Raw genomic sequence first — 26,706 nt, 5'->3', positions numbered from 1 at the left:
TGCATTTATAAAGCAAATTAATCTTTCTAGTAAGAGAGTTTTTTATGTAAGATAATTATATTTATCAAGAATACATGAACCTTTAGTATAGTAATAAAATTTATGTTTGTTCATATTGCAAAAATCATAGATTTCATAATTATGAGAAAAAGAAGAAGAAACAAGGATGAGAGTATTTTCTGTCATAACAGTCCCTTGTAATTAAACTTAATGCTAGAAAATTCCATCATCCTGGAAGAGAAGCTATTGGACACAAATTTTAATTTTAAATTATTTTAAATTATTTTTTTCTATAACTGAACTGACAGCAAGTCTCCTCACCAAAAGTCTTTTTAAAGCAGTATCCTAAAAACTGTTAAATAACATATGGTTCTTTTCTTGGAATTGGTAATAGATCTTAAAAATGCAATTGGTAAGTGAAAATTGTGGTAGAGATGTTCATTTCAATAATGCAAATATACACTGCAAATAGTTTTCTCATGCACTTTTTTCTCTCTCAAAAAATAGTTTTATTGCCTCTTAAAAAAGTGCTCATTTTTCCCATGATTCTTAATGAATTTGCTTTGAAAAATCTTTTTAAAAAAAAAAATTTTAGCTGTTTGCAATAATTACACACAGAAAACTGATGTGAAGGTCATTCTCTAACATCTGGAAATGGAAACAGAGTTTCCTGTTAATTAGGATAACAGAGATGAAGCAAAATCTACTTTGTAAGCAGGTATTTGATGGTAGTGAGGGAGCAGGGGAAGATTAGAATGCAGAAACAGGGCAGGATATGAGGGCATAGGCAAAAAGGGAAGAAGAGTTTCTAAATCTGAATGCCTTACCAAAAATAAAAACAAGGCAATCTCCAACACCACTGCTGTGGACAAAGCAGAAAATGCTTGCTAAATATGCTATCCTCCAAAATGACTCTTTCCTTTAAAATAGATGAGCTACATCTGCAGTGATAGCAATGAATATCCAGGAGGATTTGGGTTGGCTGCAGACTGTCATGCTGATGTGTAGAGCATCAGTCAACCCTTTCGCAGCAGATTTGAAGTAACATCCCACCCGTTTTTCTTCTTCGGTCCATGACTTTGTCCAAGGTCCGAGGCAAGCCCACATTCCCAGTCACTAACAGAGGTGTTTGTCACTCCTGGGGTGCACTCTGTCTCTAGCCCAGCAGCTGTTGTTTAGTGATAGATCAGTGAAGCAAAACATTATGCAGCAATGAAAAATAGATCTTGAGCCATCACTTGCGTTCTTACCCCTTTGTTCTACATTAGTGGCAAACCTCTGGGATTCATTTAACGGTGATCATTTGTTACTGAGGGGCAACTGTCTTTCAGACAATGGTGATGGAGTCACCTTTGAAATGAGTGCAAATGAGGAGAAATCATTTTCCAATATACCCTCTTAGGATTGCTTTTGATAAAACGGTGCTTGCTCAGAGAGGCTGCCCAGAATGCAGATTATATTCATCAATAACAAATGAGGAGCTTCTTTTTTATTTTATTTTATTTTTCTCCACAGGAAGTTAATTGGTTTATCTTCTGGAATTTCTAATAGGATTCAATTCAGGAGATAAAGGGGTTTGAAATAAAAAACAAATGCTTAAAGTTTCAAGGGGTTCTCTGTGTAATTATATCCCAATATATTTTATCACATCTTATTTTATGTTGTGTTACTTTAGTTATATTAGGAAAATGTACTCATTAAATCTTATGCACTCTCCTGAAAATACAAGTTTGGACTGCAGATTTCTAATTCCCTAAGGTAAATTGTTTGCACATTTAATAGGATTATTTTTTCTATGCTCACTCAACTCCCTCTGAAGTCAATGACTTTGGTACAGTCTTTCAGATCTCAATATAGGTAATTTCCATCTCAACCTTGGAATGACGATCAATACTTTGTGATTTCTTCCACATAATTTAATCCATTAAATTTATTGGCAATGCCAATGCCAAACATCAAATCGTTAATGAAAATGAAGATTAATATTTGGCCAAGTAACCTCAAATCAGCAAATGTCTGAAGCATTTGTGTTGCTTACATTGAACATTGATTTCTTTCTCCTGGAAAGCAATCTCTCACAGTGGAGAATATTTGCCTGATCATACTCCTTTCCACAAGAGTAAGAGCAAAGTGCTTTGCAACGGGCATCAGGGAACAGGGTCTCTTTTAATCTCAGCTATGTCTTTGCCTAACAAAGCAAGCCCATGTAAAAAAGATACTTTGCATTTCATATACATAGTCCATTTTTCTCTCATATCATCTTATTGAGTTACAGCAGGCATTTTGTTTTAATTTACTTTATTGCGGTGATATATATATATATATAGAGAGAGAGAGAGAGAGAGAGAGAGAGCAAATTTCACCAATTTAAAGTATAGAATTAGAAGAGTTTTGATAAACGTATATAGTGGTATAACCACCACAAAAACCAAGATACAGAGATTATTTCCATCATTTCAAAATGTTTCATACTATCTCTTTGTAGTCAGTTCCTCTCACCATCCCCTGAGCTGACAAATATCACTATTCTTTATATCATTATAGTTTCACCCTTTTTAGAATTTCATAGAAATGGATTCATATGGTATTTAGTATTTGTGCCTGGCTTCTTCCTCTTAGTATGATACCCTTGAGATTTATCCATATAGTTGCACACATCACTAGTTCCTTGTTTTTTTATCACTCAGTAGAATTCCTTTGTATAGATATACCACAGTATTTTTATGCATTTACCAGTTGATACAAATTTACATTTTATCCAGGCTTTAGCTATTATAAAGAAAGCTGCCATGAATATTTGAAAACAAATCTTCATAGATTTTTACTTCTCTTGGGTAACTACCTAGGTGTGAAATTGCTGATTATAGTTAGGTGAATATTCAGCTTTATAATAAAAAAAATTGAATTCCAAACTTGTTGCAGTTTTTCATTACCATCAGCAATGCATGGAGCAGATGTTCACTTACTCTACAGTTTTGCCAAAACTCCATTAGTCTTTAATTTTAGGTATCTATTGGATATATATTACTATCTTATTTTAGTCTTTGTTTGCATTTCACAAATAACAAATATACTTTTCTGTGTTTAATTGGTTTGCTATTTGATATATCCTTTGGTAAAATGTCTCTAAGTCTTTGCCATTAAAAAAAAACAGATGTTTTGCTATTAGTAAGTTGTAAGAATTTTTACAAATTCTGGATACACATTCTTTATCAGATTTCTTCCTGTCTATAGTTTGCATTTACATTTTCCTAACAATGTTTTCTGAAGAACTAAATTTTTAATGAAGTTTAATATATGATTTTGTATTCTTCATGCTTTTTCTCATTTTAAAGTGTTTTCCCTAATTCAAGGTCACTTGTATTTTCTCCTATATTTTCTTTTTTGAAGTTTCATAGTTTTCAAAATAACAATTAGGTTTATGATCAATTTTGAGATAATTTTTATGTGAAAGAAGTAAGGGTTGAGGTTCACTTCTTCTGCATAAAAAGATCCAAATGTTACAGCAACATTGTTGAAACAATTATTCTTTCCCATTAAATTGCCTCTGTGTCTTTGTTGAAAGTCAATTAACTATAAATGCATGGGTCTGTTTTTGAACTCTCTATCCTGTTACATCATCTGCATGTCTCTATTAATGCAAACAGTACACTGCCTATACTAACTTCATGTATGCCATCATATTAGATAGTGAAAACCCTGAAGTATGAGAATCAACTGGTTAATCAGATTTAACTTATAAACTCTCTTTTGGGCTTAAGCTGGGGCAACTTTAGGGTGTGTCTTTTTGACAAGAATATTGTCTTTATCTCAACATCCTGCTAGGATATTGAGTGTGATTCAGTTGAATCTATAGCTTAGTTTGGGAATAATAGGCATCTTAAGATATTGAAACTTCTTATCGTGAATCTTCTGATTTATTCATGTGTATTTTAATTTTTACCCTAACATTTTGTAGTGTTCAGTGTACAAGACTTGCACATATTTTGGTAAATTTTCCTTTAATATTTCATAAATCTTAAGTCATTATAAATAGCATTGTTTTAATTTAAATTTCTATTTGTTCATTGCTAGTATATTGAAATACAATTGACTTTTTTCAAAACTTTCTATATAGGCTTGCTAAATTATAAATTCTAGTACAATTTTTAGATTATTTAGGATTTTTGACATAAACATATTATTTGTAAATAAAAATAGTTTTTATGCTGGATTTTCAGTCTTTATACTTTTTAATTTTGTGCTTTCTAAGAAATCCAATGCAATGTTAAACAGAATTTATATAAAGGCACACCCACCATGTTTGTGATCATAGAAGAAAACAATGAAGCCTTCCACCATTAAGATGACATTAGCTTTTGATTTTTTATGGATACCTTTAACACCTTTTGAAGAATGCTCCTATTTTTATGTTGAACTTTGTCTAATCTTTTTTAATTTATTAAGATAATCATATTTTAGCATATGAATGTGGTGAATTATATTAATTTTGAATATTAACCAACTTTTCTTTCTAGGATAGAATTCACTTGGTCATGATTTATCTTTATACATTGTTAGATTTGGTTTGCTTATATCTTATTAAATAATTCTTGTTTTATATTCATCTGAGACATTGATCTGAAGTTTTTTTGAACTGGCTTTGCCTAATTTAGACTTCAGAGTGATGCTGGTGTCATAAAAGGAGTGGAGAACTGTTTTTTCCTCTTCCATATTCTGGAAGAGTTTGTGTAGAATCAGTATTATTCATTGCTTATATGCATAGCAGAATTTATCAATAAAACCATGTGAACCACGTATTTTATTTGTGAAAAAGGTATAAGTAGAAATTTAATTTATTATTTGCCTTATTTGAACACAGTTTGAACATTTAGCAGTCTATGAGTGGTTGGAGGATGGCCTCTGGGATTGGCCAACTTTCAGCTGTTATTACAGATGCATATTACTAAGTTAGATTTTCAATTTTGTCTGCCTCTTAAGCTAGGTTACAGTTCATCCATCCACAAGGACTCAAATATAGAAATACAGAGTCCTTCTCAGGCCATATTTAGTTCGCTTTAACAATTCCTCCTTTTGGTCAGCCCCTCAATTTAGAGAGATTGGCCAAAACTTTAGGCATTGACACTGCTCTCTGTCACTATCATTAAGACTTATTTGGTCTCTGTGGAATTCACAAGTCGTGTTTAGTTTCATTATGGAGTCTCGCAAGTCTTCTTTGGTGTTTATATGGAATTCACAAGTTGCAGCTTTGTACCAGCTAAATGATTCTTTATGTTCTTGCTGATCCAGTTGGAGTGACACCATTCAACTCTCAATGTATAGCTGCATACAAAACATTTAAGACTTGAGAGGATATATCGTGTCAAGGGGACTATTATTATGACTATCAAGAGGATACCATCAAAATGCCAAGGCATACTCCTTAATAAAAGTTCTTATGAAACGAACCAAACCAAATTAGCCAAGTTCAGGTTCAGACAATATAAGCAGTTCAACAGTATTAGAGTCTAATTGGTCAGAGTCTTCGTTTGGATTATGATAGTGATTAAGCACCACAGTTCGCTGTAAAGTAGCTTGACTTAAAGAAGCACTCATTTTCATTGTCACCCTGGTAATACAAGTCATAATAACTTGGAAATTTACTAGAAGAAATTTCTCTACAATTTTTTTACACTTGTTCTCTTTCTTTTGTTTGCAAAAGAAAGAAGAAAATTAAGAGACTGTTTCTCTTCCTTCTTCGGATCAATGCAAACAGAATCTTTTAAATTCTGTTTTATCTCTGCTAGTGACTTTTTAGCTATAATGTTTTGTTTATTTTAATGGTTTCTCTAGGCTTCGTAAGATATATCTGAACACAAACAGTTTTCCCTCAGACATTATTGTGCCACTTGGTAGTAGCATAAAAACCTACTTGAGCATAATTCAGGGTTTACTCACAAGCATGTAAAGATGAATGCTCAGCCAAAACCTCCTCGGCTCCCTTCTCATGGGTCTCACGGGCTTTCATTCTGGTCAGGGCTCTCCTAGTCTATATTTTGCCTTCCCACAGCACTCACCTCTGCATCCTCAACTCAATGAAGTCTCTTAACTTTGACCATGTTTACCATCGCTGTCCTTTGACCTATAAACTCTCCTTTGTACTTAAGCTGGAACAACTGTAGGGCTTACCTTTTTGTTTCCCTTCTCTGAGTGATCATTGTCCAATGCTACGTGTTATACAGTGTCTAAAATCTTTGTTCCATGTTATGTTAACTATGTTTCTAGCTTCTATAAATCTGATGCTTTAACATTTGCCCTACATGCATATGCTGGGCATGCCTTATTATCGACAACCTGATAGTATACCTGAGTCAACTTGCCTTGACCTCCTGCACCCTTTGTCACTCCTTACCCTCTTGAGAAGATTCTCCTCCTAAGGGACAAACTTCTCAAATACAAACTAACCAATCCATAGACCACACTCCAACTACCTTCTAGGTCCAGCTTTCACTCTCTGGTATTATCCACTTGCCCTAGTCACCCAGGGCCAGGTACTAGAAAACTAGGGACAGTTCCTGTACCTGAGAGACCACAGTAATTATTCAAAATGGCTAATCCTAAGCCTGCTTACCTCACCTGGCTCATGCCTTCCTGCAGAAACCACAAGGCTCTTGCCTGCAGTTTTCTGCCCCTGAGCAGACCCCACTGCTTCCCCATGTGCCTCCTTCTATAATAGTGAAGCACTTAATTTTGTTATTTACCCAGTCATCATTCAGGAGCAGGTTGTTCAATTTCCATGTAGTTGTTCAGCTTTGAGTGAGTTTCTTAATCCTAAGTTCTAATTTGATTGCACTGTGGTCTGAGAGACTGTTATGATTTCCATTCTTTTGCATTTGCTGAGGAGTGTTTTACTGCCAATTATGTGGTTGATTTTAGAATAAGTGCTATGTGGTACTGAGAAGAATGTATATTCTGTTGATTTGGGGTGCAGAGTTCTGTATATGTCTATTAGGTCTGCTTGGTCCAGAGCTGAGTTCAAGTCCTGAATGTCCTTGTTAATTTTCTGTCTCGTTGATCTAATATTGACAGTGGGGTATTAAAGTCTCCCACTACTATTGTGTGGGAGCGTAAGTCTCTTTGTAGGTCTCTAAGAACTTGTTTTATGAATCTGGGTGCGCCTGTATTGGGTGCATATGTATTTAGGATCGTTAGCTCTTCTCGTTGCATTGATCCCTTTACCATTATGTAATGCCCCTCTTTGTCTTTTTTTATCTTTGTTTTTTAAAGTCTGTTTTATCAGAGACTAGGATTGTAACCCCTGCTTTTTGAAGCTGAAAGCCATCATTCTCAGCAAACTAACACGGGAAGAGAAAACCAAACACTGCATGTTCTCACTTACAAGTGGGAGTTGAACAATGAGAACACATGGACACAGGGAGGGGAACATCATACACAGGAGCCTGTCGGGGACTGGGGTCAAGGTGAGGGAGAGCGTTAGGACCAATACCTAATGCATGTGGGGCTTAAAACCTAGATGATGGGTTGATCGGTGCAGCAAACCACCATGGCACATGTATACCTATGTAACAAACCTGCACGTTCTACACATGTATCCCAGAATTTAAAGTAAAAAAAAAAAAATAGTGAGGCACACCCCCTACTCTTGGAAAATGTAATAAATTATCTTTTCAATGAGAATTGTCTACTAATGTGTTGGCTTTACTATACTTCAAGTTTTCTATTAAAACATTATATTGTAAAATACGTATATTTGGAGTTTTCTAGTTTCTAAGGTGAGAATGTAAAGCCAGTTCTCCCTCATGGCTGAAAGGAAGAAAAAGTACTACATCACCAGCATTTTAAAGTTAAAGAAAGGAATGCTCAAGAATTTGTCAACTATCAAAGTCACAGACTTCTAGCCAATCACCAATTAACTCCGTGTGTTTTCTCAGTGTTCTTATTAAAAGGAAATTTATCTAACACAGGTTAGGTCATATTACTGTATTAATTTTCTGAGGCTGCTCTAACAAAATACCACAACCTTGTGATGTAAAATAACGCACATTGTTCTCTTGCAGTTCTGGATGCCAGAAGTATGAAATTAACATCACTGGACCAACATCAAGGTGTGGCAGGGCCCAGCACACTCCAACTGGAGGCTCTAGGGGAAAATCTATTTATTGCCTCTTTCGGGTTCTGGTGGCTGCTGACATTTTCTTGGTTGTGGTTGCTTCACCCTCATCTTCAAGGTTAGCACTTTCAATTTTCTGTCTACTCTGTCTCCTCTGTACATCTATCAAATATCCTTCTGCCTCATTTTTATAACAATATTTGTGATTAAAGTTAAGGCTCACCCTGTAATCCAGGATAATCTCTTCACTTAAAGTTCTTTAACTTAATTACACTTACAAAGACTCTATTTAAAAGATAACAATTCACAGGTTCCAGGCCCTAGGACACGGATATCTTTTGGGGAGGCCATTTTCAATCTAACACAATTGCCTTGTTTTTACGTTTTGTTATTCTTTGTTTCTGTCAACACTTCACCTTGCCCAATGTTACCATTAACTGCAGAATAAAACTTATCGTCCCTCTGAAAAGGCATAATACTCAGTAGGTAAATCTCTAGAGATTTGAGAAAGACATGGTAATGACTGAAAATATTAATAATTTCCCAATTGACTAGAATGAAATGCAATTCAAATCCCTTTGGCATTAATTTCTGTTTTCTGTGGTTCAAATTTGCTGCTTCCTACCTTCAGCACTCTAAGTTGTGAGGGAAAGGGCCAAGGGGAAAATGTAAGTTCAGATTAAAAACAATGACAATAACAAAACATATTTCTCTCTCAAATGTGGAAAGCACTACACGAAGGACAGACTTTCTTAAAACTATCTACTGATGCCATTAAGTTTTCAATAATATGGGAGCCTGGTAATAGTAAGTACTTACAAAAGTAAAATGATAAAGAAAGAATGCAGTGATGAATGAATGAAGGAGTTGTATGAATGAATGAAGGAGTTGTATAAATGACCAAAGTGAGACATTGCTGCCTTTAAAGTAAAAAGATCATCTGCCATTCACAGGCATATTTAGGTACTTATATAACAAATATTTTCCTAAAAAATGATTCTAGAATGTGATTACAACATTTTCATGGTAAACTCATATTTTACCCACAACATTTTCAAAGTGTCTGCAAATAGATTTATGATTTACTTTTAAAAAGAAATATTCTTGAAGGGAATATACAAATGCTTCCCAACTAATATTCAGTTTTCATTCAATAAGGTTACAGCCATATAACAGAAATGTATATCATTTAGAATAAATCTAACCATTTGCACCAAAGTTCTAACATTGTCATATAACTAACTGTGCATTTTGATATTTACAGATTCCAGGAACCAGACAAAAATGAACTGAAATATTAGTCAATCTATGCTGTTAATCATTACGTGATAGAAATATGTTCCTTGACTTCTTGTTGTCTGGAGATAAGTTTGGGTGGTGGGCTCTAGGATCTGGTCTCTGGCTATCCTGAGCAGCGATTTATTGGACATGTGATCTTGAACCAGTTGCTTAACCTTTTTATCAGTCTACGCGGTGATGAAAATCCAAGTCTTACATAGCTCAGAGAGTTGTTTCTAAAACAAGTGGAGATCAATAGATTATCTGACTTTAATGAATTAAATCTTGATTATTTCTGTATCCTGTATCCTGGGAATATTGCACAGTACTTGAAAAGATTATAGGTATGCAACATGTTGTAAATAGAGGTATTCTTAAGGTATACTAATATAAGGTATAATTTTCACTGACTCCAAGGAAGATGAGAAGAAAAAAAAGAAACACTGATTGATCTAATGGATTCTCTAGTGTGAAAGTCCATTTAGTGATAACCAGATAGATGAAGACTGAGTCTTTGATGAGGAAGCAAGAGTGAAGACATGAGGGGATAAGATGCAGATAATAAATCAAAAAGTCAAAAGCCCATACTGTAAATGGCATATGGAAGAAAAAGCCAGAAATCAGATGAAAGCTAGCTGAAACAGAAACAGGAAAATACAATTAAGGAGTGACACAGAATTTAGATATTGGTTATAGCTAATTTGCAAGGGCTGACAAGTCTGGTATTTCTGTAATTCTATTGGGCTGGACTGAAAGAATATAACATCAACCCGGCTAATGTCATAGATTAACAACAAACATGAAAATCTGTTTTGCTAGATTGTTATCTGAAGGACTAGAGTGATTAGAGTTTTGGAAAGAACGGAAGTATGGCATTCCTTTCGAAGTTCAAGTAGCCACAGGATAAAATGTTTGACAGGGTGATATTGTAATAGAAAGTAATACTTCCTTTAAGAGAAGTTTCCCTTTTTTTCCCCGTATATTCAATCTCCTTTACAACTTGAAATAGATAACCCCTTGTAGAGACATTTTGAGTGGCAGGTTTTGTGGTGCTATTGTAGACCTGGAAAAAACACACACAAAAAAACTATAGCCAATTCAGGTAATATTTGGTTAGCACATAATGGCTGTGCAGGTGAGCAAAGAGTGGGAGATCAATAAGATACCCTGTCATTGCAAAAACTAGGATAAAGAATAAATTTATTTTCTTCACCACATGGATTTCAAGTTCAATTCTAAGATGTATTTAAAAAATCATGGTGCAATAGCTTTCACGGTATGTGCATTCTGAAGGGGGCAAACTTACCAAGAAAATGAACAGTTTCCAAATTTAACAAATCGCTGATTGTGAATAGGCTATATTTCCAAAGATGAAAATGTCAAAAAATTTTAGTGCTCAATTACTGAAATAAGAGACCATTTTTCATAATTTTTTTTAAAAAGACTGTTTTTTTCCCAGAAAACATCAAAAACTCATAGAAATACATATACAGCAAAGACTTCGAACCAACCCAAATGCCCATCAATGATAGACTGGATAAAGAGAATGTGGCACGTATACACCATGTAATACTATGACACCATAAAAAAGGATGAGTTCATGTCCTTTGCAGGGACATGGATGAAGCTGGAAACCATCATTCTCAGGAAACTAACACAGGAACAGAAAACCAAACACCACATGTTCTCAGTCATAAGCAGGAGTTGAACAATGAGAACACATGGATGCAGGGAGGGGAATATCACACACCAGGGCCCATATGGGGGTGGAGAGCTAGAGGAGGGTTAGCATTAGGAGAAATACCTAAAGTAGATGATGGGTTGTTGGGTGCAGCAAACCACCATGGCACGTGTATACCAATGTAACAAACCTGCATGTTCTGCACATGGATCCCAGAACTTAAAGTATAATTAAACAAACAAACAAAAGTAATACATATACAAATATGTATCTATGGGCATATATGCATTTGTGTATAAGGGTATGGATAAGCAGATTTTATTAAGTATCCTGTGATTAGATGACCCTATGCTGAAGCTAATTTATTTATTCTTAGATTATTAAGTGAAAAAAATTATCACCATGCCAATTAATATTCTAGAAAGAGGAGTTGAATTTTTTTTAACAACTAAAGTTTAGTTTTAACAACTCAAGTTTTCACCTAAAACTAATATTGAGGTTATTTATATTTTCATTAACTCAGTTGAAAAACATGAACATTTTGAAAGCCACTTAAGAGACAGCAAAGGTGTCCAAGATATATTCTCCAGGCTTATCAATTATGGTGGGGTGCTCAGGTATACATGGAAAGCTGTTTGTGTGAAACAGAACATATGCTATAAAATTTCACAAACAGTATGGCAACTTTGTAGAATGAGCAGGAAAAAAAATGCTTTATAATACAGAGGTCAGAGGTGTGGAGCCAAGATGGCCGAATAGGAACAGCTCCGGTCTACAGCTCCCAGCATAAGTGACACAGAAAACGGGTGATTTCTGCATTTCCATTTGAGGTACCAGGTTCATCTCACTAGGGAGTGCCAAACAGTGGGTGCAGGACAGTCGGTGCAGCGCACTGTGCACAAGCCGAAGCAGGGCGAGGCATTGCCTCACTCGGGAAGCACAAGGGATCAGGGAGTTCCCTTTCCTAGTCAGAGAAAGGGGTAACAGACGGCACCTGGAAAATCGGGTCAGTCCCACCCTAATACTGCGCTTTTCCAATGGGCTTGGAAAACGGCACACCAGGAGATTGTGTCCCGCACCTGGCTTGGAGGGTCCTATGCCCACGAAGTCTCGCTGATTGCTAGCACAGCAGTCTGAGATCAAACTGCAAGGCGGCAGCGAGGCTGGGGGAGGGGCGCCCGCCATTGCCCAGGCTTGCTTAGGTAAACAAAGCAGCCAGGAAGCTCGAACTGGGTGGAGCCCGCCACAGCTCAAGGAGGCCTGCCTGCCTCTGTAGGCTCCACCTCTGGAGGCAGGGCACAGACAAACAAAAAGTCAGCAGGAACCTCTACAGACTTAAATGTCCCTGTCTGACAGCTTTGAAGAGAGTAGTGGTTCTCCTAGCACGCAGCTGGAGATTTGAGAACGGGCAGACTGCTTCCTAAAGTGGGTCCCTGACCCCCGAGCAGCCTAACTGGGAGGCACCGCCCAGTAGGGACAGACTGATACCTCACTCGGCCAGGTACTCCTCTGAGACAAAACTTCCAGAGGAACTATCAGACAGCTGAATTTGCGGTCTCACGAAAATCTGCTGTTCTGTAGCCACCACTGCTGACACCCAGCAAAACAGGGTCTGGAGTGGACCTCTAGCAAACTCCAACAGACCTGCAGCTGAGGGTCCTGTCTGTTAGAAGGAAAACTAACAAACAGAAAGGACACCCACACCAAAAACCCATCTGTACATCACCATGATCAAAGACCAAAAGTAGAACAACCTACAAAGATGGGGAGAAAACAGAGCAGAAAAACTGGAAACTCTAAAAAGCAGAGCACCTCGCCTCCTCCAAAGGAACGCAGTTCCTCACCAGCAAGGGAACAAAGCTGGATGGAGAATGACTATGACGAGTTGAGAGAAGAAGGCTTCAGATGATTCAAACTACTCTGAGCTACGGGAGGAAATTCAAAACAATAGCAAAGAAGTTAAAAACTTTGAAAAAAAATTAGATGAATGGATAACTAGAATAAACAATGAAGAGAAGGGCTTAAAGGAGCTGATGGAGCTGAAAGCCAAATTTCGAGAACTACAGGAAGATTGCAGAAGCCTCGGTAGCCAATGCGATCAACTGGAAGAAAGGGTATCAGTGATGGAAGATGAAATGAATGAAATGAAGCGAGAAGAGAAGTTCAGAGAAAAAAGAATAAAAAGAAACAAACAAAGCCTCCAAGAAATACGGGACTATGTGAAAAGACCAAACCTATGTCTGATTGGTGTACCTGAAAGTGACGGGGAGAATGGAACCAAGTTGGAAAACACTCTGCGAGATACTATCCAGGAGAACTTCCCCAGTCTAGCAAGGCAGGCCAACATTCAGATTCAGGAAATACAGAGAATGCCACAAAGATACTCCTTGAGAATAGCAACTCCAAGACACATAATTGTCAGATTCACCAAAGTTGAAATGAAGGAAAAAATGTTAAGGGTGGCCAGAGAGAAAGGTCGGGTTACCCACAAAGGGAAGCCCATCAGACTAACAGCTGATCTCTCGGCAGAAACTCTACAAGCCAGAAGAGAGCGGGGGCCGATATTCAACATTCTTAAAGAAAAGAATTTTCTTTTTTTTTTTTTTTATTATACTTTAGGTTATAGGGTACATGTGCACAATGTGCAGGTTTGTTACATATGTATCCACGTGCCACGTTGTTTTGCTGCACCCATTAACTCGTCATTTAGCATTAGGTATATCTCCTAATGCTGTCCCTCCCACCTCCCCCCACCCCACAACAGTCCCTGGAGTGTGATGTTCCCCTTCCTGTGTCCATGAGTTCTCATTGTTCAGTTCCCACCTATGAGTGAGAACATGCGGTGTTTGGTTTTTTGTCCTTGCAATAGTTTAGTGAGAACGATGTTTTCCAGTTTCATCCATGTCCCTACAAAGGACATGAACTCATCATTTTTTATGGCTGCATAGTATTACATGGTGTATATGTGCCACATTTTCTTAATCCAGTCTATCGTCATTGGACATTTGGGTTGGTTCCAAGTCTTTGCTATTGTGAATAGTGCCGCAATAAACATACGTGTGCATGTGTCTTTATAGCAGCATGATTTAAAGTCCTTTGGGTACATACCCAGTAATGGGATGGCTGGGTCAAATGGTATTTCCAGTTCTAGATACCTGAGGAATGGCCACACTGACTTCCACAATGGTTGAACTAGTTTACAGTCCCACCAACAGTGTAAAAGTGTTCCTATTTCTCCACATCCTCTCCAGCACCTGTTGTTTCCTGACTTTTTAATGATGGCCATTCTAACTGGTGTGACATGGTATCTCATTGTGGTTTTGATTTGCATTTCTCTGATGGCCAGTGATGATGAGCATTTTTTCATGTGTTTTTTGGCTGCATAAATGTCTTCTTTTGAGAAGTGTCTGTTCATGTCCTTCGCCCACTTTTTGATGGGGTTGTTTGTTTTTTTCTTGTAAATTTGTTTGAGTTCATTGTGGATTCTGGATATTAGCCCTTTGTCAGATGAGTAGGTTGCAAAAATTTTCTCCATCGCCAAGTCAATCCTAAGCCAAAAGAACAAAGCTGGAGGCATCACGATACCTGACTTCAAACTATACTACAAGGCTACAGTAACCAAAACAGCATGGTACTGGTACCACAACAGAGACGTAGATCAATGGAACAGAACAGAGCCCTCAGAAATAATGCCGCATACCTACAACTATCTGATCTTTGACAAATCTGACAAAAACAAGCAATGGGGAAAGGATTCCCTATTTAATAAATGGTGCTGGGAAAACTGGCTAGCCATAAGTAGAAAACGGAACCTGGATCCCTTCCTTACACCTTATACAAAAATTAATTCAAGATGGATTAAAGACTTAAATGTTAGACCCAAAACCATAAAAACCCTAGAAGGAAACCTAGGCAATACCATTCAGGACATAGGCGTGGGCAAGGACTTCATGTCTAAAACACCAAAAGCAATGGCAACAAAAGCCAAAATTGACAAATGGGATCTAATTAAACTAAAGAGCTTCTGCATCAGCAAAAGAAACTACCATCAGAGTGAACAGGCAACCTACAGAATGGGAGAAAATTTTTGCAACCTACTCATCTGACAAAGGGCTAATATCCACAATCTACAATGAACTCAAACAAATTTACAAGAAAAAAAACAAACAACCCCATCAAAAAGTGGGACAGAATGGGAGAAAAATTTTGCAACCTACTCATCTGACAAAGGGCTAATATCCACAATCTACAATGAACTCAAACAAATTTACAAGAAAAAAACAAACAACCCCATCAAAAAGTGGGTGAAGGATATGAACAGACACTTCTCAGAAGAAGACATTTATGCAGCCAAAAAACACATGAAAAAATGCTCATCATCACTGGCCATCAGAGAAATGCAAATCAAAACCACAGTGAGATACCATCTCACACCAGTTAGAATGGCCATCATTAAAAAGTCAGGAAACAACAGGTGCTGGAGAGGATGTGGAGAAATAGGAACACTTTTACACTGTTGGGGGGACTGTTAACTAGTTCAACCATTGTGGAAGTCAGTGTGGCCATTCCTCAGGGAGCTAGAACTGGAAATACCATTTGACCCAGCTATCCCATTACTGGGTATATACCCAAAGGACTATAAATCATGCTGTTATAAAGACACATGCACACATATGTTTATTGTGGCACTATTCACAATAGCAAAGACTTGGAACCAACCCAAATGTCCCATGACGATAGACTGGATTAAGAAAATGTGGCACATATACACCATGTAATACTATGCAGCCATAAAAAAATGATGAGTTCATGTCCTTTGTAGGGACATGGATGAAACTGGAAAACATCATTCTCAGTAAACTATTGCAAGGACAAAAAACCAAACACCGCATGTTCTCACTCATAGGTGGGAATTGAACAATGAGAACTCATGGACACAGGAAGGGGAACATCACACTCCAGGGACTGTTGTGGGGGGGGAGGAGGGGGGAGGGACAGCATTAGGAGATATACCTAATGCTAAATGACGAGTTAATGGGTGCAGCAAACCAAAATGGCACATGGATACATATGTAACTAACCTGCACATTGTGCACATGTACCCTAATACCTGAAGTATAATAATATAAAAAAAAAAATAATACAGAGGTCAGGTAGAACTGAGTCTTCAGAAACTGGAAAGATGTTTTCTGACACTACTCCATGGGAATTATATATCACTTGACATAATATTTAACCTGAAAGCAACCAACGGGAAAAAAATCAGACAAATCTTGATTGTGAGACATCCTACAAGAAAACTGTCCTAAACTATTTCAAATTGTCAAAGCCACAAGGAAAAAGAAAAAAGACGGAGGAGAGGTGTTTTAACTTAAAATACAACCAAATAGAATGTGTGATTTTTAATTGAATTCTGGATTGGGGAGAAAAACATTTTTGGACAATTAAATGAATCTTAATATAAATAGAATATTAAATAATAATACTGAATCAGTGTTAGATTTGTTTGTTATGGTATTAGATTTGATTTTCCTAAAATAAGAGCTGGAGACAACAGCTTATATTTGCATAATTTATTTTGAAGGTGATTCCAGAAAGAAGAATTGGCATGCAGAGAGTGAGACAGGGAAGCAGATTCCTTCTATAAATGGTACAGCTTTAGTGGAACTGTTTAAGGTAGATATCTGGGTATCTATTCCTCTAGGAATTCTCTGAAAACCTGCATAGAATGTACACCAGAAACATTAACTGAAAGACAAAGGACTGGGGTATTTATCCACTGAAAGTAGCTTCCTGTGAGTGTTATTTTACCTATATTTCCAAGTGCATTTGCTAAGGTAAGTTCTGATGGGGAAGAAATGTTCATATATATGGCAAGGTACATAAAATATAGTAATCTTTCAGTGTAAATAAGAATTACCTACCATTGCAGCAGCTGAAATCAAAACTAGGTAGACAAGTAGGTAGACAGGGGTCTACCTTGTTTGGGGGTAATATAATTCCCTGTTTTCTAACATAAATACTGAAGTATTTAAGGATAAAGTATGAAGATGTTGATCACTCAATATCAAATGGATCTAGTGTATATTTGTACATGTAAGTGGGTGTTTATGTGTGTTGATAAGGTCAGAGAATTAAAGCTTCTCTAGTAAAGTCCTTTGAACCATTCTTTTTTTTTTGAGACAGGGTTTCACTGTTGTTGCCCAGGCAGGCTGGAGTGCAATGGTGCAAACTCAACTCACTGCAACCTCTGCCTCCCGGGTTTCAAGCAATTCTCCTGCCTTAGCCTCGAAAATAGCTGGGATTACAGCTGTGTGCTACCACACCCAGCTAATTTGTATTTTTAGTAGAGACAGGGTTTCACCATGTAGGTAAGGTTGGAGAGTAAGTTTAAAATTTTTCAGAATCAAATATTAGAAAAAATTAAAAAGGATTTTAATGGATGGATTTAGAAAAAGAAAGGGCATTGTTGGTTCAAGAAAGCCTAAGAATCAAGAGAGTTAAAAGCTAGTAATTTACAAAGTAGTAAAACATAATGTTAGATGGGTGGAGTGTTTGGAATTAATAGCATTACAACAAAATTTCAATTTTATTCTATAATTGATGATAACTACTGGGTGTTTTTAAGAACAGAAAAAATGAGTTTATATAAGATACTCTTTCTCCTTCTGTCTTTCTATCTGTGGTCAGAAATGCCAGAAGTCCATTTCTATTATGGAAACTAAGTGGAAGCTACTGAAATATCCATAAAGAAAAAATAGAGTCCTGAACTTGGGTAACAATACAAATTAAAAACAAACAAACAAAAAAATAAGACGAATATTAGTAAGAAAAGATAAAAGCATGGAAAGTTGATGGCTTCCGTCTAATTAGATTTCAAAGCTGCAAAAAAAAGGAAGCAATGGTAACTAAAGTTACCAATGTTTTAATCTTTTTGTCCTCTGGTAACCTTGCATAATTGGTGATCAGAAATTGATAAATGAATAAAATGTATGTTTGATTATAAGAAAGAGCTTTGCAGCTTCAACAAAAATATGAGAATAAAAGGGATTTCTGGGGAAAGGAGAAAGTCAATGAGGTGTTGAATTTTAGGCAGTTTTGGGGGTGATACCAGTGCACTTGAATTTATTTTAGATTTGGTGTCTTCATAAAGCCTTTTGAAAGAGGAATGACATGCAAAAATAAGAAGATAGGAATTAAACAATATTTTTAATGGACCAAGAGATTTGGTGGTGGTGCTCCCGGAAATTTATTGGATCACTGAACTGATGACATGACAGACACTGGATGTAATACACACACCTTTATTAGTACCCAGCAGAAAAGTATCTGAATTGAAGAGACTTCTCCACAAGTGGGGTCTGAGGCAAAAAAGGAAACAAGCTGGTGTAGTTCGGCTATCTATTCCTTCCCAATCTCGCGTAGAAATTTAATTCCCAGTGTTGGAAGTGGGGCCTAGCGGAAGGTGTTTGGGTCATGGGGGCAGATCTCTGATGAACATCTTGGTGCTGTCCTCATGGTAATAATGAGTGACTTCCCTATTAGTTCCCATAAGATCTGATTTGTTAAAAAGAGCCTGGCACTCCCCCCTGCTCCTTTTTCTTCCTCTCTCTTGCTTCCTTCCCCTGGCCTTGTGATGTCAACTCCCCTTCAACCATGACTGGAAGCTCCCTGAGACCCTCACCAGAAGCAGATGCCAATGCCATGCTTCTTGCACAGCCTGCAGAACCGTGAGCTAAATAAATCTCTTTTCCTTATAAACCACCCAGCTTCAGGTAATCCTTTCTAGCAACGCAAAACAGACTAATACATAAGCCAACCACAGAAACAAAATTACACCTAGGGCTAGGAAGAAAGGCAGGCAAGTTGAATCAGATTGCAGGTGGATTGGTTTATGTGAATTGCATTTGCACACATAGGTTTTTGGCAGTTACTACCTGTCACACACACACTTTTTACACATGCCATTGGGACCTCTTAAGGAACACGCTGAGGGGCTAGACAGCAGAGATGATCAGGGAGAATTTGAGGGAAAGGAAAGTGGGAGGGATTTGGGGGAAAGTTGAAGACATTCATGTTACCATTAATGTAAGCAAAATGGAGTTTATTTACTTCTAACATGAACATAACAATTACATGGTTTCCTCTTATTATAAATAGGAAAGAGCTTTTCCTAATAATGGCCACAAAATGTTAGCAGAACAAAAGCAGTTAAAACAAGGGAGTTTAGCATGAAAACCCAAAGAACCAACAGAAAAAAAGTGGGTGTCTAGCGCTGAGTAAGACACCAAATAGGGAACATTTTCTTCACTATATCCCTTACTACGTAGGCGAGCGGATTTCAGAAGTTTATGACATCAAGCTCATTCTCCACTTTAAAAGTTAGATACGGTAGCCTGCCAGCTTCCCGTATGGAATTGTGGTTAAGCAGTTGAGTTTTCAGGTCACTACATTTGTGTTTGATTCCTGAATCATGTACTTAGCAGTGTTCTGGTATCAGCTACATCACTTAACTTCTATAAACCTGAGTTTACTAATCTATAAAATGGGAACAACAATAGAACCAAAACAGAGAACCACACTATTTTACTCATTCCAAAAAAACAAACCAATGAATCAGGCAGGCATGGCTATTAAAAATATTTTACATACAAGAAACTCAAATACCAATTGTTAAGTTATTTTTTCAATGTGATATATTTGTAGTTAGCAGAGCCAGAGTGTAATAGGTCTGCTTTATTTCAAATTTTACTTTTTAAATTAACACCTAGCATCCTTTATTAAAGAAAAACTGTTAATCAGAGGATAGTTGCTTAGGAAGGAAGCAAATAATAAATAATCAAGGATATCAAGGTACACAGTACATATTCAAAGATAGGGTCTTGGACAACGCAATGCAAATATTTTAGTTCTATTTCAAGGCAATTTTTTTTTTGCAGAAGCAGCTGAACTGGGTTTTCTTACCCAGCTGTCATGAAACATAAGAACAGGAACACATAACATATCCTCTTCCTGCCCCTAATTTCTAATCCACCAAACCGCCTTCTGGTCATGATTTTGTCTCTTAAAATAGGTTTGCCATTATTAGGAAAAGTATTCAATTTTCTAGGCATTTATATATCTCAGTATATATAAAAGCACAGATATTCAGTTCTACATATTCATCTCTTCTGAGCATTTTTTTTTTTGAGTTTGAAATACTAAATCCATCCACACTGATTCACTGGTAGAATAATGTTTCTGAGTCAGTAAGGCTTCAGGTCAGGCTCTAGAGAGAAATAAAATCCATAATTTTGCTCCCTTTTGGGAGGCTTTTACTCAGCCACTCAGCAACTGGATGTATTTTTCCTCATTTATCCTTACAGAAGGTATTATCCCACTTTGCAGATGAATATGTTATGGCTAAGATGGTAAAGGAACTTGCTGATTGTCACTCAGTTGTTCAGTTGGAAGGGTCACACTTTGATCACACTACTTTGGTGAAAGTCCACCTTCTACTTATCACAAGAGGACCTCTAAGAAGGTGGAGGTTCTCAAGCTAACTTTGGAGAGGGCATTCATTGCTTTCTCTTTGAGGCAACACTGATAAAGGCAGATGAAAAGGGATTGGTACATAGCCTAATTATTTTGTTATAATTAGAGAATATTCACATGGAATCTAAATTTCTGCTATTATGTCATCTCTTTGGGCTATTAACTGCCTGACTTGGATGTGAGAAAAAAACAAGGCCATTCTAAGACACACTACTGATGTGTCTACACTGATGTTAAGTGATCCAATTAAATATGCAGCTATGAGTTGGGCTGTGATCTTGGTGAAAGGTCAGATGTTACAGGTTTCATGCTAAATGCACTCATCTTTTCACTTTCCTCCGCATAGTCTCTTTCCTCTCCATGCATTCATTTCTCTTAAGGTGGTCTTCCTCTGCCACCTTGATCTTCCTCTTGGAACAATGTTTCTTTTAGATTCTTCACGTTTTGGGTTCTTTTGACTGTAGTGAAATGTTCGGGTACAAATATAAACAAGTATTTTAGAAATGTGAACTTATTTATCTGCATCAGACACCTTCTAACTCCTCTTTTACAATTAAGAAATCATGAAACATTCATGGAGAGTCCCAAATTTTCATTAATTAAAACTACTTTTAGTGAGATGATTACCTCCTATATTTCTTAAACACTGAATTGTTTTGTGTTCCAATGACGTTCAACTTAAAAATTGTAACAAGATACCTCTGCAACACCTGTTTCCATGTATACCCTAATGCATACGTGAGTAGTCTTAACTGTTACTTGAGTAGTTCCAGAGACAAATCACTCCTAATCATATTAAGCAGTTGCTTTTTTCTTGTACTTTTTTGCAGTTTTCAAAGAGTTTAATTTATGATTAAGAGCATCAGGGCAATGAGTCTAAACTTTCTACCAACTAAAAGCCTTGAGATACTACTCTTTTGTGTTAAAAGAGTTAGAAAGCCTTTACTTTTCTCCATATGATTGTTCTTGAAGTCCACCAACCATTGTGTCTTATTAAATCAAGTTGCTGTTATATTTTCTCCTTCTTTTCTTTCTTCTTGCTTGACTTCCTTCCTTTCTCCTTTCCTTTTTCTCTTTCTTTCTAATGCCCTTTTATTTCCATCTCCACAATAGCAATATACACTCCCTTAAGATGAATATCAGCTTGTTGGATTTAGGCAATAATTTCTGCTTGCCATAGTGTATATAGTTTTTAGTTCAAGATCATTGCATATGCTTATTCTTCTGTTTTAGGATCATTGTCACCTGTTTCAACTTGGAGGCATCTGCCTGCATTCTGTCTGGTTCTTATGCCCCTCTAAGGAAGACTAATGCTGGGATACTAAAAACATATTTAGATTCAGGGCCTACGGTTGGTTAAAGTAGGAGAATTTGAATAACCAAATGGTCCTCACCCATATCACCTGGAGGGCTTGCTATAAGACGTATTATTGTGACCCATCCCCACAATATCCTAGTTGATTCAGTAGGTATAGTATGTAGCCACAGGATTTCCCTTTCTAATGAATCCCACTGGGTGTTGGTTCATTGATATAACCAGAATCTTACCAGTCCTAAGTAAGTAACAACATTCTAGGAGATGAGTCAAGGATCTTTATATTTTAATTTTAATTAAAATTTAAGACTGCCTGCCAAATCTGATGAAAAAGTTAAAACCCTGAAAAAAAGGCGAATATAAGAGATCAAAAGTCTGGTCAACCCAAGAGAGCTCACATGGGGGAAGAGCAGAGAGCAGGCAAAATGGGCCACAGAAGCAAATCTTTAGGACTTGCATTATTGGAGCTTAGTCTTACTTTTAGATGGTCAATTAGAAATAACCTACTTTGCTCCAAGAATGTATTTAAATTAACTAACAGTCACATAACATAGCCAAGCAGAAGAAGTTAAAATCAACTAAAAAAAAAGAGAATGATAGAAATAGCAGCAGCAGCCCAGAGCAAGTGAGTGAACTTTGTCTCATGGATGTTGACCATGTGTGCCTGAAAGTGTCACCTGGCGATATGAGCCCAGCATGGGCAAGGACATCTCAACTAACTGCTCTCTGTGGAGCCTGGCAGCTTTGGCAGTTGCTGGAAACTAAGTATTCATGAGCTCCTCTGCATCTCCGTGGCACAGGCAAGCGACAGAGCTCATGCAGTGTGTTAGCCTCACTTGTGTAACTCCTGCAGAAAAGCCCTCACAGACTGTTCTGCTCTGTGACAGAAACTATTATCTTTATGTCTTTCCCTTGGTGCCTACGGCAGTGAGCGTTCTCTGGGCCACCTCTCTTTCTTACATTTCTTGGAGGTGCTGAAAAATGAGAGAAAAAATGTCTTGACTGCTACTTGCAGAGTAGTTTAAGGAGAATTGCCTTCCAATATATTTCTCTGGGTCTGGCTTCCCACATGATTGTTAAAACCTCTTGGTGTCCATTTTTGGGAATTTACTCAGTGTGAGAACTCACAGAGTGTCCTAAATGCTGAGGAAATTGGTGATCCTGCTCAGAAAGATATCAGAGAATGTGGAGGGACAGTGATCTTGAAAGCAGTGCAACATTCACAATGCCCAGCTGATATAAAACATTTCTCAAGTAACCTCTAAAGTGTTGACTTTTTTCTTCTCCTTGGACAAAAATGAGAAATGGAAGAAAGGCCTGGAAAGAAATTCAGTATGGCAGCAGAGATCAAAAACAAAATGTACCAAATTCTACACTGCATGTGAATACTTAGTGCTCCAATTCTGCCTAGAATAGGAACAACTATTACCAGAACATTTTATACCTGTGCGGCATAAAATAGTATATGGCATACTATAGCATCCATTGTGGGAGGCCAAAATATACCACCCAGAAAATAATTATTTGACATAATTGAGTTGGTTATTTAGAGAAACCGTAAATGAAATTAGCTCTGAAAACCTCTCCTTTTGTAAAGGAAATTTACATCTCTCTACTTTTGTAGGTTAAACAGCAGATACAAACATGTATTTTCTCTGAGGCCCCTTTACCTACCTAATCATGAAAAAAAGTCTGACATTTTCCCAGACAGACATGACCACAGGCAATCACTTATACGTTCTGAGGGCTGTTATCTGGGAGACTTTTTATCTGCATGACAAGACGGACATTGCTCATCATGCCTTTCCTCCCCTCATCCTCCCATAATTTGTTACCACCTCCAAAGAAGCCCCAAGCCTCTACTCCTTTCTGTTTGGTATAAAAACTTCAGTCATCTGGCCCTTCCTTGAGTCTTACACTTTGTGTGTGGCTTCTGTGTCTATGCACGTAATACATTGTATTTTCTTTCTTCCCTCTGGTTAATCTGTCTACTGTCAGTTCACTTGATGATAGACTAACATTATTGAAACTTCAGAGAGAAAAGAGAAAATATAAAACTTCCCTATAGCTTCTTGTGACTTCAAATGTTTATGGTCTGATATATGTGACTTCTCTTTGTTCAAGAATAATATTTCCCTTCTTTGCCAATCTCTTTTCAGATACCATGCAACAGCACCTTTGGGGTATGAACAAAATAGGTAAACAGATACCTTTCATCTTGTAATGATGCCATTTTATAGAAAGGGTAATTTACAAAATTTCAGGCCATAAAATGCTCTCTTGTGTTCTGTGTTTTGCCTAGCTTATGCTATCTAAACCATGCTCTTTCCTTGAGTCTTCCAGCAGCTATTTCACACTTTAAGTGTGAATATTAGAGTAACTACAGATTTTTCTCTAATTTTACCTTTGTAAAACTTGGAATAAAGTCACCAGTCAAGACATGCTTTGAGAAATCACTAGTATTTCTAAAGCACTGTGGTATCTTGGGGAAAAAAGTATTGTAAGAGGACAGTGAAATTTTTGAGATGCTTTAAACTGAGAGTCAGTTGTTATATTTAATCTTGAGTTAGCATGATTATTAAAAGGACAATTGTTGAGTTGTGAGCAGAAAAAAATGTGTAAAATTATAAATAATATTGAAATCAACTGTAAAAAAATACATGCATGCAATCTGGTCATAGCTTTAGGATTTATGTTTAATCTACTTCTGAAGTTCTCTCACCCAGGACAGCTACAAATTTAGGGGTTTCCACAATCCATATTCAATTTTAATAATTCACTAAGATGACTCACAGAACTTAGAAAAGTGTTAGCAATTATTGTTTTATCAGAAGTCTAAAGTCAAGGTGCCAGTAGATCCAGTGTCTTTTGAAGGCACACTTCCTGGTTTGCAGACAATCAATTTCTCGTTGTATCCTCACATGGTGGAAAGAGAGCCTGCTAGCCCTCAGGTCTCTTTTTATAACCCCATTCATGAGAACTCCACTCTTATTTCCCAAAGGCCCCACCTCCAAATGCCATCATATTGGGATCAGGGTTTCAACATATGAATTTCAGGAAAAAAAAATTTACTCCATTGTCTTCTGCTTCTGGCCTCATAAAATTCATATTCTTCTCACATGCAAAATCTATTCCATTCAAAAAGCCCCCAAAGTCTTAGCTTATCCCACCATAAACTCTGAAGTCTAAGTGAAAAATCTCCTGAAAATACCTAAATCAGGTATGACTGAGACTAGAAGTACAATTTATCCTTATGCAAAATTCCTTTCCAGCTGTGAATCTGTATGTTTGTGGGTCAGGGAGGGGGAAATCCTGTCTTTTCTGTTCTTTCAGTCAATACAGCAATCATTAACACAGGAGAATTCTGCGATGAAATGTAGGGGTTGAACACCACCAAGTGAGCAATCAATTCTGCAGCAGACATTGACTGGGTGCTCTTCAATTCAATTCTGCCACTATCTACCTGGAGATATGTCAGATCCCACAAGTTTGGGGCTCAGAACCCAAAATACCCCCACCAAAATCCAGGACCTCCAGAAATTCTTTTTTTTTTTTTTTTTTTTTTTTTTTTGTGAGACAGAGTCTTGCTCTGTCGCCCAAGTGGGAGTACAGTGGCACGATCTCTGCTCACTGCAAGCTCCGCCTCCTGGGTTCACGCCATTCTCCTGCCTCAGCCTCCCGAGTAGCAGGGACGACAGGCGCCTGCCACCACGCCCAACGTGTTAGCCAGGATGGTGTCAAACTCTTGACCTCATTGTCCACCCGCCTCAGCCTCCCAAAGTGCTGGGATTACAGGTGTGAGCCAACGCACCCGGCCCAGGGCCTCCAGAAATTCTGACTGACCAGCTTCAAGATGGAGTTCTCACAATCCCCTCTTTGAGTTTTATTAATTTGCTGGAGCAGTTCACAGAACTCGGGGAAATACATTTACTGGTCTATTGTAATGAATATTTCAAAGGATACAGATAAAGAGATGCATAGGGCAAGGCATATGAGAAGGGTGTGGAGATTCCCTCCCACGGCACATGACCCTCCAGGACATCACTTTGGAGTCTCTAAGAATTTTAGGAGTTGTATGCCAGGAAAGAGTGTTGAAGATAAACTGTATATTTCACAGTATCAACTGTAAAACCAAACAACTATGTACTTCCTCATATAATGGTGGGATAGGCATAGGATAGACATTTCCATTTCAAAAGAGAAAAATAAGGAAGAAAGACGTAATGGGTACCAAGCAAGTTCCAGATCTAGAAGGGCAAACTCCACAAGATGATAAGGCTTGAGAATAATCCCCTTTGGCTCCATTCTCAGCTCTCCAGGACTACTGGAGAAGGTGGTTCTGATCCCACCTTCCATACTCACTGGAGAAGTGGCCCCATATCCACAGCTCAGCTTGGTAGGGGTCCTGTTTCTCATGTTCTGTCAGGCAGGGTTTGAGCCCCATAGTTTTGGTTAGCACCACCCTCCTGGCTTTAGGCAGAGGTTATCTAGCCTGCTGAAAGCAAGGCAATTTCACCCTCCCCGCTACTGAAACCCAAAAGGCAGGCCAGATAATTTCTGAGTTGTCCTCGAGGTTATTCTTCTATTGCTTTGCAGAATAGAACATGTCCACAGTTGAATAGCTCTATGGTCCTGCTCTATAAATCGAGGAAGTACAACAACCTCAAAAACCTTCCTTGATTTTTCCCAGTCTCCTTCCCCTTTAGTTCAAACTAGCAGTGTTCCTGCTGGGATAGTGGATAATCTAAGTCCATAGCTCACATCCACACTAAACTCCTTATCAAACTG

This window comes from Hylobates moloch, unplaced genomic scaffold (genome assembly GCF_009828535.3).
Source record: "Hylobates moloch isolate HMO894 unplaced genomic scaffold, HMol_V3 SCAFFOLD_6, whole genome shotgun sequence".
NCBI classification, from domain to species: Eukaryota; Metazoa; Chordata; class Mammalia; order Primates; family Hylobatidae; genus Hylobates; species Hylobates moloch.
Note: the sequence above shows the minus strand (reverse complement) of the source record.